The sequence below is a fragment of the Camelus bactrianus genome, chromosome 4, assembly GCF_048773025.1.
Source record: "Camelus bactrianus isolate YW-2024 breed Bactrian camel chromosome 4, ASM4877302v1, whole genome shotgun sequence".
NCBI classification, from domain to species: domain Eukaryota; kingdom Metazoa; phylum Chordata; class Mammalia; order Artiodactyla; family Camelidae; genus Camelus; species Camelus bactrianus.
In genome coordinates, this window is record NC_133542.1 from 86,216,747 (window position 1) to 86,229,956 (window position 13,210).

General features: G+C 39.2%; 1 protein-coding gene across 7 annotated transcripts in view; it reads left to right on the plus strand.

Annotated features, from left to right (window-relative positions):
- FANCC (FA complementation group C) overlaps positions 1–13,210 on the plus strand; it is a 182,723-nt gene that overhangs the window by 37,272 nt on the left and 132,241 nt on the right. For 2 of the 7 annotated variants that reach the window (XM_074363061.1, XM_074363062.1), the window contains one exon: positions 5,970–6,048. The exons of 4 other annotated variants lie outside the window; for them this stretch is intronic. The gene's annotated coding sequence lies outside the window, so the exon portion shown is untranslated. Of the gene's footprint in view, positions 1–5,969; positions 6,146–13,210 lie in introns of all 7 variants that reach the window. One more of the 7 variants, XM_074363063.1, reaches the window with a different exon arrangement.

The window sequence follows — 13,210 nt, forward strand, 5'->3', positions numbered from 1 at the left end:
AGAGGCCTCAGGGAAGGATGAAGTTTCATTTGGAAAGGAGACGAGTCTGGGAAGTTGAGAACATTCAGGACAAATAGTTCGAAGATGAAGAAACTACTTCTGACTGAGTGGAATACAGGGAAACAAGAATACATGTATATAATAGAGCTTCAAAATATTCTTAATAAGAATACATATAATTTAAAGAGGGGAGGATGGCTAGTGGTAGAGTGCATGCTTAGCATGCACAAGGTCCTGGGTTCAAACCCCAGTACCTCCATTAAAATAAAACAAATTAAATAAGTCTCATTACCTCCCCCCCAAAAACAAAAAAACAAAACCAAGAATACATATAATTTAAGATTATGCATTTAACTTTTTTTCCTGAATCATCTTTTAAATTATTCCCAATGCACAATTTATTTAAATGATGGAAACATTTTATAAATTTTTGAAAATTATCTAGTAAAAATAAAAGTAAAATTTTATATGTAGCACAGCTTCTAGGAGAGCTTGGGGTGGTGGTGATATTGTTGGTGGCTGCCTTGAGAACTGTTATCAGTGCTCATCTTTTGAATGGTCTCTTTGTTTTGCTGTGCAAAGCTTTTTAATATGATGTAGTCCCAATTGTTTATTTTTGCCTTTGTTTGCCTTGTCTGAGGAGATGTATTTAAAAATATTCCTAAAAATCAATGTCAAAGAGCACACTGTATGTTTTCTTCTAGGAATTTTATGGTTTCAGATCTTGTATTTAAATCTTGAGTCCATTTTGAGGTGATTCTTGTATAATGTGTGAGAAAGTAGTCCAGTTTGACTCTTTTCTGTGTAGCTGTCCAGGTTTTCCAACACTATTGAAGAGGCTGTCTTCTGCCCATTGTATATTTTTGCTTCCTTTGTCGTAATGGACCATATAAATGTGGGTTTATTTCTGGGATTTCTATTCTGTTCCACTGAGCTATGTGTCTGTTTTTGTGCCAGTACCATACTGTTTTGATTATGGTAGCTTTGTAGTATAGTTTGAAGACAGAGGGTGTGATACCTCCAGCTTTATTCTTCTTTCTAAAGATTGTTTTGACTGTGTGAGTCTTCTGCGTTTCTATACAAATTTTGTAATTATTTGTACCAGTTCTGTGAAAAAATGCCATTGGTGTTTTGACAGGGATTGCATTGAATCTGTATACTTTTGATAGTGTGGTCGTTTTAACAATATTAATTCTTCCAGCCCATGAGCATGGTATCTCTTTCCATTTCTTTGAATTATCTTCAACTTCTTTCAACAATGTCTGCAAACAGCGACTTCCTTTCCAATTCGGGTAGCTTTTATTTATTTTTCTCGTCTAATTGCTGTAGCTAGGACTTCCAATACTATATTGAATAAAAGTGGCAAGAGTAGGCACCCTTATCTTGTTCCTGATCTTAGGGGAAATGCTTTCAGTTTTTCAATAATGCTGGCTGTAGGTTTGTCACATATGGCCTTTGTTATGTACATCCCCTCTATCTTTTGTTGAGAGTTTTTATCATGAATGAATATTGAATTTTGTCAAAAGCTTTTTCTGCATCCATTGAGATGATTTTTTTTCTTTAGTTTTTTAATATGGTTTATCACATTGATTGATTTGCAAATATTGAACCAGCCTTTCATCCCTGGAACAAATCCTACAAATTGTTCTCTCCCTTGAAGGAATAGTTTATGAGGGCAGTGTCTGATATTTGTTCCCAGCCCAGCAGGGCTTCTCCTGAGTTATTCACAGCTCTCTCCTGCAAACTCGCTGGCCTGCACTTCAGCCTGTATCTCAGCTCTCCCCTCAGTTGCCTTTTCCTACATCATTTACTACTTTGAGAAGCACGCTTAGGTTTGAACGTCTCCAAACTCTGCTGCAACTGAAGTCAGTTCCTTTGGGTAGAGATTAGAAGCTATCTGTTATGACCTGCTTTCCTCTTCAGGCAAAACCTCTGAGTCAGGGCTCTTGAGCTGAGTTGGTGACAATGGCAAGCTTCCTTGAGTGACATTCTTGCTCCAGGACGTGAGCACTTGGTGGGAGAGCAGCAGCCTTAGGCCTTCTTAGCTTGCCACATCTGGGGTGGAACCACTAGGACAGGAGTGTTCAGGGCCCATTATTCTCAATGTGCTACACACAACGTAGAGCTGTCATTCTGCAAGTGGGGGTTGGGTGGAAGAAAGGGGCCCCACCTTTTAGTCTTACTCCTCCCGGATTTAGCTTTAGTAACAGGCAACTGGAGGCAAGATGAGAAAAGCTAAAGTCCTGCTCCTTCTGGAAAGGAAGCCCTTTGGCTAGTAGCTGGAGGGAGCGTGAACTTTTCTGGCTGAAGCAGTGTGGAGTGGGGTCTTGCTGAGTTGAGAGGAAGTGGGTACATAGTGGTCTGTTTAAATACCACAGACTCTCTGTTAACAAATTTTCATAGATTTTCTTGAATTTTTTTCATTTGCTGTCTACCCTTGGGACCACTTCCAGAGGCTTTAAATGCTTGTTTTAATAATTTTCACCACTTTCACTGGAGAGCAGATCAGCAGAGCTCCTCACACTGTTAATGCTGGAATTCAATCCTCTCTTCCATGGGTTTTTAACAAGTGTTAAGTGATAACGGGTTTAGGCTCAAAAAAAGGTTTGAGAATGCTCTTTGATGTTCCCATAGGATCATCTACTTATTCTTTTTTTTAATCACCCATTATATTTTATTGTAATTTCTATTGTGATGTATTTCTTCTGCTAGAGTAGGGTCTTCTAAAACTTTTTCACTATGTTCCACAATAAGAAATACACTTTATATCCTATTTAGGACACACATACACATATATATATTATGTGTGTGTGTATATATATAAATAGTTTTAAATAGTTTCACCTAACAGCACCTACTCTTTCTATGTATGATGTATTATGATATTTTCTATTCTATCTTACTTACTTAAGTATTAAAAATGCTTAATTGCTATCTGTTTAATTGATTTTACCATTTGTAGTTTGAAAAACACTCTAACACTCCTTGAGAGAAGGGCCTCTGCTTGGGATTGACATTTTATCACTAATTTCTGGCACAGTGCCCAGCACACAGTAGGCGTTTAATGAATGTTTATTGAATGATCATGTGAATGCCATACTTACCAGAGTCTTTAACAAGTCACTGTGCACTGAATTGCTGTAGGAGAGGTTATAGCATACAATTAGAAACCTTACTTGACCCCTGAACCCTTTGATTGTAAAGTCCCTACAGATATCTCAAAACTACTGGGAAATGTTGTTTTAAATGATTAAGTTTATGGCTTGTAAATTTCTTTTTCCATTGAAAATGATGGGTAAAACCCATGTAAACGTTTTATACTTTCGTAGGATCTTCCTCACCAAATGCTTAGAGGAGGAAATCTATACTATAAGGAAGGAGGCACAGAAGCAGAGGAAAATGTAGGCAAAAGTAATTATGTGGAACTATTTATTCTCAAGTCTTAACTTTAATTAGCCAAGGGTTACAATTATGCTTTTTAAACTAGTGGAAAATTTTCGAGGTCTTCACCCACAGTTAGTAAGCAAAAGGACTCATACTCTTTCTTTGATTTTTTTTTTTTTGAGATCTTATCCAAAAAAATGTAATTAAACCTTCTGAGGATTGCCAGACCAAATACAGTACTTGGGGTGTGACAAGGAATGATCAGTAGCACTTTATTAGTATTTAGGCTGGGTACCTATATACATAATCAAGCTGTTACTTGAGATTACCTTGCCCCTAAAATGAGTGGTCTTGAAGATGAGGTAGGGGAGATTAAGACAAAGACCAGGATCCCTGTGACAGGAAAAGGAACATCTGTTAAAGGAAGGGTTTAAAGAAAAATTGGCCCATGAAATTAATGCCAGAGGCTGTATGGTACTGTTAGAATATCCTGCAGTCTAAGTTGGGATGAAAACTTCTTTAAGAACAAACAAACCCAGCAACCAAAAAACCTTCATATCTTACATGCGAGAGGAGATCTCCCCTATGAAATTTTTAGTTGACATTGGAAATGCATAATATCTTGAGGGTAGAGTTAGGGGGAGACTCAACAAAAACTTTCGCATTTAATTTCCTGGTGGTTGAGGAGTTCATATACTAGACTTTGAAGCAGATAATACCTCATAATACAACCAACAGGAATTATCCTCTGTGTCCAGAGGAAGCAAGCATCTGGCTGTCTGAATTTATGAAATTGTAGCTCAGGGAACTGATTAATTTTATTATACAGGGTGTGAGGGCTGCAGCTGCTGCCAGATAATAGTTAAGATCCATTCCTGCCGTTTTTCACTCTACTCCTGCTGTTTCTGACCCTTGTGCTCAAGAGTGTCTAGAGTAGGTTTGAGTTTTGTTGAGCCAAAGTTGTTCTGTCACCATGGCCTTTTTGAATAGACTTTTTTTTTTTAAGAACAGTTTTAGGTTCACAGCAAAATTGAGTGGAAAGTACAGACTTCCCATATGTTTCCTTCCCTTACATATACACAACCTCCCCCATTATCAACATCCCATACCACAGTAGTATATTTGTTAGAATTAGCAAACATTGGCACCTCATCATCATCTGAAGTCCATCATTTACTTTAGAGTGCACTCCTGGTGTGGTACATTCTGTGGGTTTGGAAAAACATATAATGACATATGTCCACCATTAGAGTATCATACAGAGTGGTTTCACTGTACTAAAAATTTTCTCTGCCCTGCCTATTCATCCTCCCTCTCTTTAATCCCTGTGAGCTTTTTTTTTTTTTAACTACCCAAGGGGAACCAGTGCTGTTATAATTTCCACTGCTGTGTCGAACTGTTGCACTGTGCTTTGACCATAATTAGTTCATAGAATTTTTACTTACGTAAAGACTGCTAATATCTTCCCTTTACTCCTTTTCTCCCTTCCTTTCCCCAAATAATGACAAGTCAGTGACCATATTGTATAACAGAGATATTCTTTCATTTCCTGAGGCTTCCTTCATGGTCTGCTAATTGGAGGTATTTCTGGACAAATGATAAAATCTGATAATACAGCCCTAAGTAGTAAGGTTTTGCTTTAGACCCATAGTGCTAAAGGAAATTTTTAAATGATGCCTGCTCTGTTTACAGTTTGTGGTGATCTCTTCCACAGATCTCAGATACAGAAATGACATAATCTTCCTGGGTAGCCTGAACTAAATAAAAGAGCTATATAATTCTTGAGTACCTTAATACGTATGCTGATCATTTCCTCTTTGCTGCACCCCTCTTTGAAGAATCTGCAGACTTGAGTCCCTGTCAAACAGCAATTTTTGTGGGATGAGCAGCTGACCCAATAGAAAACAATGTAGAGACTCCATTGGCTAGATTGAGCCAATTAAATTCTCCTGAGAATGGGGACCTTGAGATTCTGAGGAAATTAGATGATGATGAATCCTTGGGCTGAAGGATCATATAGAGTTGATCCGAACTACACCAAAAGAGTCACATGCAAGTCAGAGGGAACAAGAAAGCAGTGGAAGCTAGTCTACAGCAAGAAGCTGTAGGGTGGAGCAGGTTGTGGCGACCCATGAGAAACGGTGGGGGGAGCTTCTAGTTGTGGTTCTCATTTGGTGCACCTAAACTTTGTTTTCTTTCCTTGGGTATCCATGAGATCTTTTGTCTTGCAGCCTTTTCGCAACACCCCCATTCCTCCTCTATTTGACTTGAGCTAGTTGTAAGTTTCTGTTCTACAACTGAGATATAGTGCCAGTAATCTAGTGTAAGAGAATCTTGGGTAAAGTCTTGAAGACTCTTTGGGTTGTAAGACTCACAGAAAGATAATCAAGGTCTTGTTATCAGTGCCAAATAGGTGTAGGTAGCCCTTAGTCAGTCAATGTTTTCTTCGCCTGCAGGTATTTATTAATTAATTCACCACCCTTCCCTTTTCTTGGCTAAAGAGTGCCTATATTATATCTCAAAAAAGAAAAAAAAAAGTTTTCATCCTTATTCATCACATTCTTCTTCAATTCATATAACCTTAGGTAGAATACTGGACTGGGTGCCAGGAGACCTGGATTCTGCTCTAGCTGGGACTCCAAGCAGATGGATGATCTAAGGAAGGTACTTCGTCCCTCTTGCCCCTGTTACCTCTTCACTGAAGTGAAAGGGTTGGGCTGGATCACTGATTTCCAACTTAAAGCTCTTGCATTCCTTAAAGGTAACATCAACAGGTTCCGGGGATTAGGATGTGGGCATACATTTTGGGATGGCAGGGGGCACCATATACCTACTATAGATGAGATGACATATTTGAACCATTTTAAAAACTTTTTGTTCCATATGATATACTTGACAAGGCATTAATGAAGAGGGTCAAGAGATCAAACTACTTACCAGGCATTGGCCATAGAGGAAATAAATATACCTTTACCTAATTCATTTCTACAAACCCTGTCACTAAGTGAGAAGCTAGTGAAGAAAAAACATTTCTGTTAATTTTAATGGGAAGTTTTATGATGTGTTCCAGCCTAACCCAAGATACCCAGACATTTTCCACAAATAGAAAAGGGCATCATTGAGCAATGAAAACATTTCTTATGAGGTAAATAATAATCTGAAAATAAATAACTACAGTTTGTACATAAAATATAAAAAAATGGTCTTTTGTTACCTCGATAAAGAAGAAAGAGAAGGCTTGACAGGCCTTGGTGGAAGTCTGAAATATGGCAGGGCTGCTTTCCCTCTGGGGACACCGGGGGAAAGTCTGGTCCTGGCTTCTAGTGGCTGCGTCACTCCACTCTCTGCCTGCCTTCACGTGGCCTCTGCTGTGTGCTTGCCTCAGACTCCCTTTCCCTGTCTCATGAGGGCCCATCTGATTACTTCTATGGCTTACTTTGATAATCCATTATAAGCACTTTCTTTCATGATCCTTAATGTAATCACGTGTTTTGACATAGAAGATGAATATGAATTCATTCACTCAAGGTAATAATCACAGGTCCCAGGGATTGGGACGTGGACATACATTTGAGGGGCCATCACTTAGCCTACTACAGATGAAGTGGCATGTTGGAACTACTTCTTAAATCTTCTTATTCTGTGATATTCTTGACAAGAGACTGCTATGTTGAGTAACTTAATGTTCTTCATCTGAAATCAGAATGTCAAAATACTATCTTACAGTGATTGACTTGTGTGCTGTGGGCTGAAAAGGCCATATGATGAGAGGGAACAAAAGGGAGTCATTGTCCAAAAAGTCGTGTATCTTTTTAAGAGCCCTCATGGCAAGAAGTCATCCCCTGAACTTCGTGTTTGCCTGCCCCACTTCGTCCTAAGGCTGGCTTCCTTGTTGTGGGGTGGCTTCCAGCAACAACTAGAGCTCCTGTGTCCTTCTTCACATCTGACAGGAGAATCTTTTTCTTGTAGCTCCTGGGTGAGAGAGAGTGTTCTAACATGGGTGAGGGAGTGACGTTTGGGGGTAGATAATCATTTGTCCTTGGGGACTACCCTGGGAATCATAGGATGTTTAGCAGCATCCCTGGTCTCTCCTGGATGTCCGTAGCATACTCCTGACAACCAAAAATGTTTTCAAACATTGTCAGAGGTCCCAGTGGGTCAAGATTGTCCCTGATTGAGAAGCACCGCTTAACCCAGTCAGAGCTCATTCTTGTCTCACCAGAATCTCCTGGCTAGGAAATTTCAGGTCTTGTTAGGAAGGAGGGATGTAGAAAGTGAGTGCTGGGGAAGTCGCTGCAGCTGTTCACCCCGTCTGAAATTCTAATGAGGCTCAAAATTGGTCCGATGTAACAAGCCTATGAAATTGTTTCTAGACCCCTGTTGGTATATTTTAACATTATGGTCTTTTATACTCACAGCTTAAAACCCAATTTTATGCTTTTGTTATTTTTAATTCTATGGGCCTGTGAATCACATGTTAATTTTTTTTTTTTCTGCTTCACTTATGTCAACTAGTCAGTTGCTCTTTATCTTAGAATTTGTCCCTGTATAACCTCATTCTTTTTCAACACAACTGTTCCCTGAGGTTTTCACATTCAGTTGGATTTACTTTCCTGTGACACTGCCCTGGGTGCCCTTGCCATGGGGCATTAGCAAGGCCACCATGTAGTGCACACTGTGCACTTAGCATAGCCATGTGTACACTGGAGAACTAGAATTGGAGTTTCCCTAAAGCATCGTTTTTTTTTCTATGAAGCAGTTGAAATAGAATACAGACACACTTGATGTTTTTATGATTTCCAAATTAAAGCTGCAATTTTATAGGCATCAGATGATTGATATTTGGGGGCTATGTGTTATTTCATCCTTGACTGTGCCATGTAGAGGATCTCTTCTTTGTTTTTGTGTGAGTGCTCTGGCTGTAATAGAAACTGGCTAGTACTGGGTGAGCATGTGCAGAGATACTGGCAGTAAATACAAGCTGCTGCTTTTTCATCACAACTAAGGCGCAGTAGAGGTTACACGTACAACGGCTCATAAGTAGAGGACCCCCATGAGACCAATGAAATACAACAAAACTAAATGACATACAGACTAGAATTTCTGTGAATTGTCCAAGTGAGTCTGTGTCAGGGTTTTTGTAACTGGCATTACCTAAGAGCTACATGAAAGCCTCGAAGGGCTCCAGAAAGAACCCTATTTTTGCCATGGCTTTAGTTGTATTGTGTGTGCGTACATCGTAGCAGACACAGTCAGTTCCACCCTGACGTTGGTTATAATATCCTGCAAGTTGTCTTTCCCTATGTATTTTCTGCTTTATTCTGTTTTACAGGTAGATCGTTTGGCCTCCAGCTTTGCCGGTCTAGAACGTCTATATTCATTTTAAGCTCCTTGAGGGGAGTGGGACTGCTGTCATCATCTTTAAATGAATTTGAAATAAATTCCCCAACCTTAGTATTGTGCCTTGTGTGCTTAAAAATTTTACTGAATGACTTGACACTGCATATATCCTTTCCAGACCTCTTAGAACTACTGCAGGTTCTCCCCTCGAGTTTTTCTCTGCTTCGTGGAACGCAGGTAGGGGAGATACCTAGAAATAGCAGTATTCACCGAGGTAACTGAAGCCGGATAGGCGGGTGAGACGATACTGACGGTACCAAGATTCATTTTACTGGTTATTAAAGCGAAAATGCGGGGAGCTGTTTCTTTTTCAGGAGGTCTTGGCAAGGGCCTTAGTTTTAAACAAGAAAGAGACACAGCCAGTTAGACTGAAATGATTTGAAGTCCATCCCTCCGCAGTTACATTTTTCTGAAGCCAAAGTAAACGGCTGGAGGTGGGTATACAGCTAGCCTTTTTTCAGTAAACAGACCAAATTGTCCCTTGGAACTATTTCAGTAGGTGGTGCTCTTGTGCCATAATATGACAAAGTTTTTAGAAAGTTTCTAAGACCGTGGTGACTAGTTCTAGCGCCTGTGTCCCTGTTGACCCCCTTGAGGGACTGCCATCTGTACCACTTGGGTAGCATCGTGTGGGTGGTTTTGGTGAGAGGTTTTTTTTGTCTGGAAAGAAGGCAAATTCAGGTCTTTACCTTCTCTAGCTTGCCTGAGCTCTACTTTCCAGGGGAACCTACATGAGAAGTTTGCTAACTTAAAAAAAAAAATGTATGGCTCTAGTCTTTATCCAGACAATTACGATGTGTGTTGTATGTTATCAATTTTCTGAGGCCGTTTTTTTTTTCTATTGGAAATCATCTGTGATCCTCCAAAATGAAGTTCCTTTGTAGATACCTCGGGCTATCATTCTTATTTCTTTGTGTTTTCAGGCAGGATGCAATAGGATGAAATAATATGTGATAGAAAAATAAGTAAGTGATGAAGGAATACGGATGAAAAACAATCGAGTTCAAATAGCAGCTAATAATAACTGTAGCTGACAGTGAACCCTGTTGGCATCAGCTCCTCGCCTCACTTCTTCTGCTGTATAATGAGCCGTTGGTCCAAAGTTAGCTGTACCATGATGGTGAACACGGTGTCCAAGAAAGTCCATGTTTGGTGCTGCTGGCAGAAGTGTGGTGGGCACGGAAGAGAAATTTAAATCCAGACCAAGTATCATTCCAGGGAGGACAAATCTCTTGTTGCTTGAGGTTGCTGGGAACATTTGGGGTTCTGCTTTTTCAGGAAGTTTCTTGGGGCTGTCTCTAAAATGAAAAACAGTCGCTTCCCCTTGTCTCCACCAACTGTTAAGGAAGCGGCAGCATGCCCGTGGACTTCTGCATCAGCCTGGTGTGCCGGTCTGAGCTGCTTCGTTCCCTGCTGTCGCCACGGCCCGTCAGGTCTCAGAGAGCTCGGCTGGGTCCTGCTGCAGGGCTGGTGGCTGGCCTCTTGAGCCTGCGACCTGTCAGACCCAGTGATGTTCGGGGTGCTCCTTGTAGCTTTTGAGATTTTCTTTTTACAATTAATATTTCAGTCCGTGTGGATTTAAAAATTGATTTTACTTATCGATTTATTTCAATTATCTTTTTCAGTATTTAGAATGTACTCTTAATATGAGAACTTATGTATTTCTTGAACATTCCTAGCTTTTATCATCTCTTTAAATATTGCTTCTCTTCCGTTCTCTTCACTTTCATTTGCTGTGTCACCTCCTAGATGGTAGTGGAACTGTCCTTCATGTTTCTTGACTGCTTTCTCGTAATCTTCTTTTTCTGGGCTGCATTCTGAGGGAATTCTTTGGTATTATCTTCAAATTTACCAGTTCTTTCCTCGGTTCTGTCTAGTCTAAAGTGTCTTGTATACTGAGTTTTTCATTGTAATGACTGTATTCATTGCTTACATAATTTTCACTCGATTCTTTTTTTAACCATCTATTGTTTTAGTTCTGCTTTTTGCTGTATAATTTCTTATTTTTTATTTGGCTTTGTTTCATCTTAAATATCTTTAAATATAGTTTGATTTTTTAGTTGAAGTATAATTGACTTACAATGTTATATTAGTTTCAGGTGTACAACATAGTGAACGTGTTATTTTTGTACATTACAAAATGATAACCACAGTAAGTCTAGTTACCACCCATCACCATCCAGAGTTACTACAGTATTTTTCACTATACTCGCTATGCTGTACATCACATTCCCATGACTTATTTATCTTATAAATGGAAGTTTGTAGTACTTCTTAATCCCCTTCCCAAACCACTTACCCTCCTCCCCTCTGATGACCACTAATTTATTCTCTGAAACTGAGTCTATTTCTGTTTTGTTTGTTCATTTGTTTTGTTTTTAAAACAATTCCACATACAAGTGAAATCATATGGTATTTGTCTTTCTCTGCCTGACTTATTTCGTCTAGCCTGATACCCTTGAGGGCCATCTACATTGTTGTAAATGGCAAGATTTCATTCTTTTTTATGGCTAAGTAATAGTCCATTGTATATATAGACCACATTTTTATCCATTTATCTGTCAGTGGACTCTTGGATTGCCTCCATATGTTAGCTGTTGTAAATAATGCTGCAGTGAACATTAGTTTGCATATAACTTGTTGAGTTAGTGTTTTTCTTTGGATAAATACCCAGAAGTGGAATTAAAGGATCATATGGTAGTTCTAGTTTTTATTTTCTAAGGAACCTCCATACTATTTTCCACAGTGGCTGTACCAGATTACATTCCCACAAACAGTGTATTAGGCTTCCTTTTCCCCCACATCCTTGCCAACATTTATTATTTATTATCTTTTTTATGATAGCCATCCTGAGAGATTTTTGACTTGCATTTCCCTGATTGTTAGTGATATTGAGCATCTTTTCATGTGCCTGTTTACCATCGGTATGTGTTCTTTGGAAAAGTGTTCAGTTCCACTGTCCATTTTTAAAATTAGATTGTATTTTTTTTTATAAATAATGAGTTGTGTATATTCCTTATATGTTTTAGATATGAACCCCTTTTTGGATATATCATTTGCAAATGTCTTCTCTCATTCAGTAGGTTGCCTTTTCATTTCGTTGATAATTTCCTTTGCTGTGCAAAGGCTTTTTAGTTTGATGTGGTCTCATTTGGTTATTTTTGCTTTTGTTGAACTTGCCTGAGGAGACAGGAAAAAAAAAAAAAAAAAGCAAAAAAGCAAAACCTCCCTAAAGACTAATGTCAACGAACTTACTGCTTGTTTTCTTCTAGGAGTTTTATGGTTTCAGGCTTTAAATTTAAGTCTTTAATTCAGTTAAATATACTTATTTTGTTGGACTGTTTTATATATTAATTTCATCTGAAATGAAGTAGTGGTTTGATGGCTGATTTTGTTTGTTGCCTTTATTGGCATTAGATTTCTAAATGTACTTCAGAAGTTTGATTGAATGGCATGTTTTGAATGAGGTATATTTTTTAATTGTTTTCATTCACTTACTCTCCACCTCCCTTTCTCTCTTTCTGCTCAGGCTTCCTTGCTTAGTTGCTTAGTTAATTTATAGTTGTCTCTGTCTCGCTTCCATGGAGCCTCAGTCCAGAACTGCAGTGGTGTTTCAGTCCCGTGGGCAATCACAGGCTGCTTCATTGAGTTCCTGGTTACTGGCTGGTCTGAGTTCTCCCTTCTCCCTAGCCACAACTGCATAGGAGATCAGGAGCTACCAGCCTTCCTTCAGGAGGGAGCCCTCCTCCATTCTCATCTTTGACCCTGACTTCAAGTATGATCCTAGATCTGACTCTGTCTTTTGTGGTTTATGTTTAGTCCCCAAATTTTGTAGGTCTCATACTTCCAGTTTCCGTGCCTATTTCTGGAGCCTGAGCTTAGGAGGCCAAAGGCTTTAACTTTGAGGATTCACCTCAGTGTGTTCCTGCCCCATATCTATTTCACAGAAATTTCTGTGTTATTTTTCAGCTTGACTGCATCCTTTTGGTTTTCCCTTCTTGTTTCCTCTCTCGTTTGCATTGTGTTTGGAGTCGAGGAGATCCATCACAGAGTGAGTTTACTTGCCATCTTAACTGGAGGTCACGTGGGCTGAGGGTTTAAAGGAAACAAAGTGAGATACTTGGTTTTACATAGTACTAAAAGCTAACCACAAATGCTTTTCTGCGTGAGTTTGGTGACCCATAGATATAGTTATTTAAGCGCTTCCTTCAGAGGCTTGCAGCCCCAAAAAGTTGAGTGGGGTTAAGCAGGTGGGGTTTATTTGTATGGCTTGGTTCTCTATAAGGATTTCACCTTTTATTTTTCATTTTGATGGTAATTTTAAAAATTCACTTGTTTCCAAATACCTAAATGCCCACAATTCTAACTAGCGTCTTAATATGTCAGTGCCTGCAGTTGGATTTGTCTTGGCATCAAGTGGCACTGT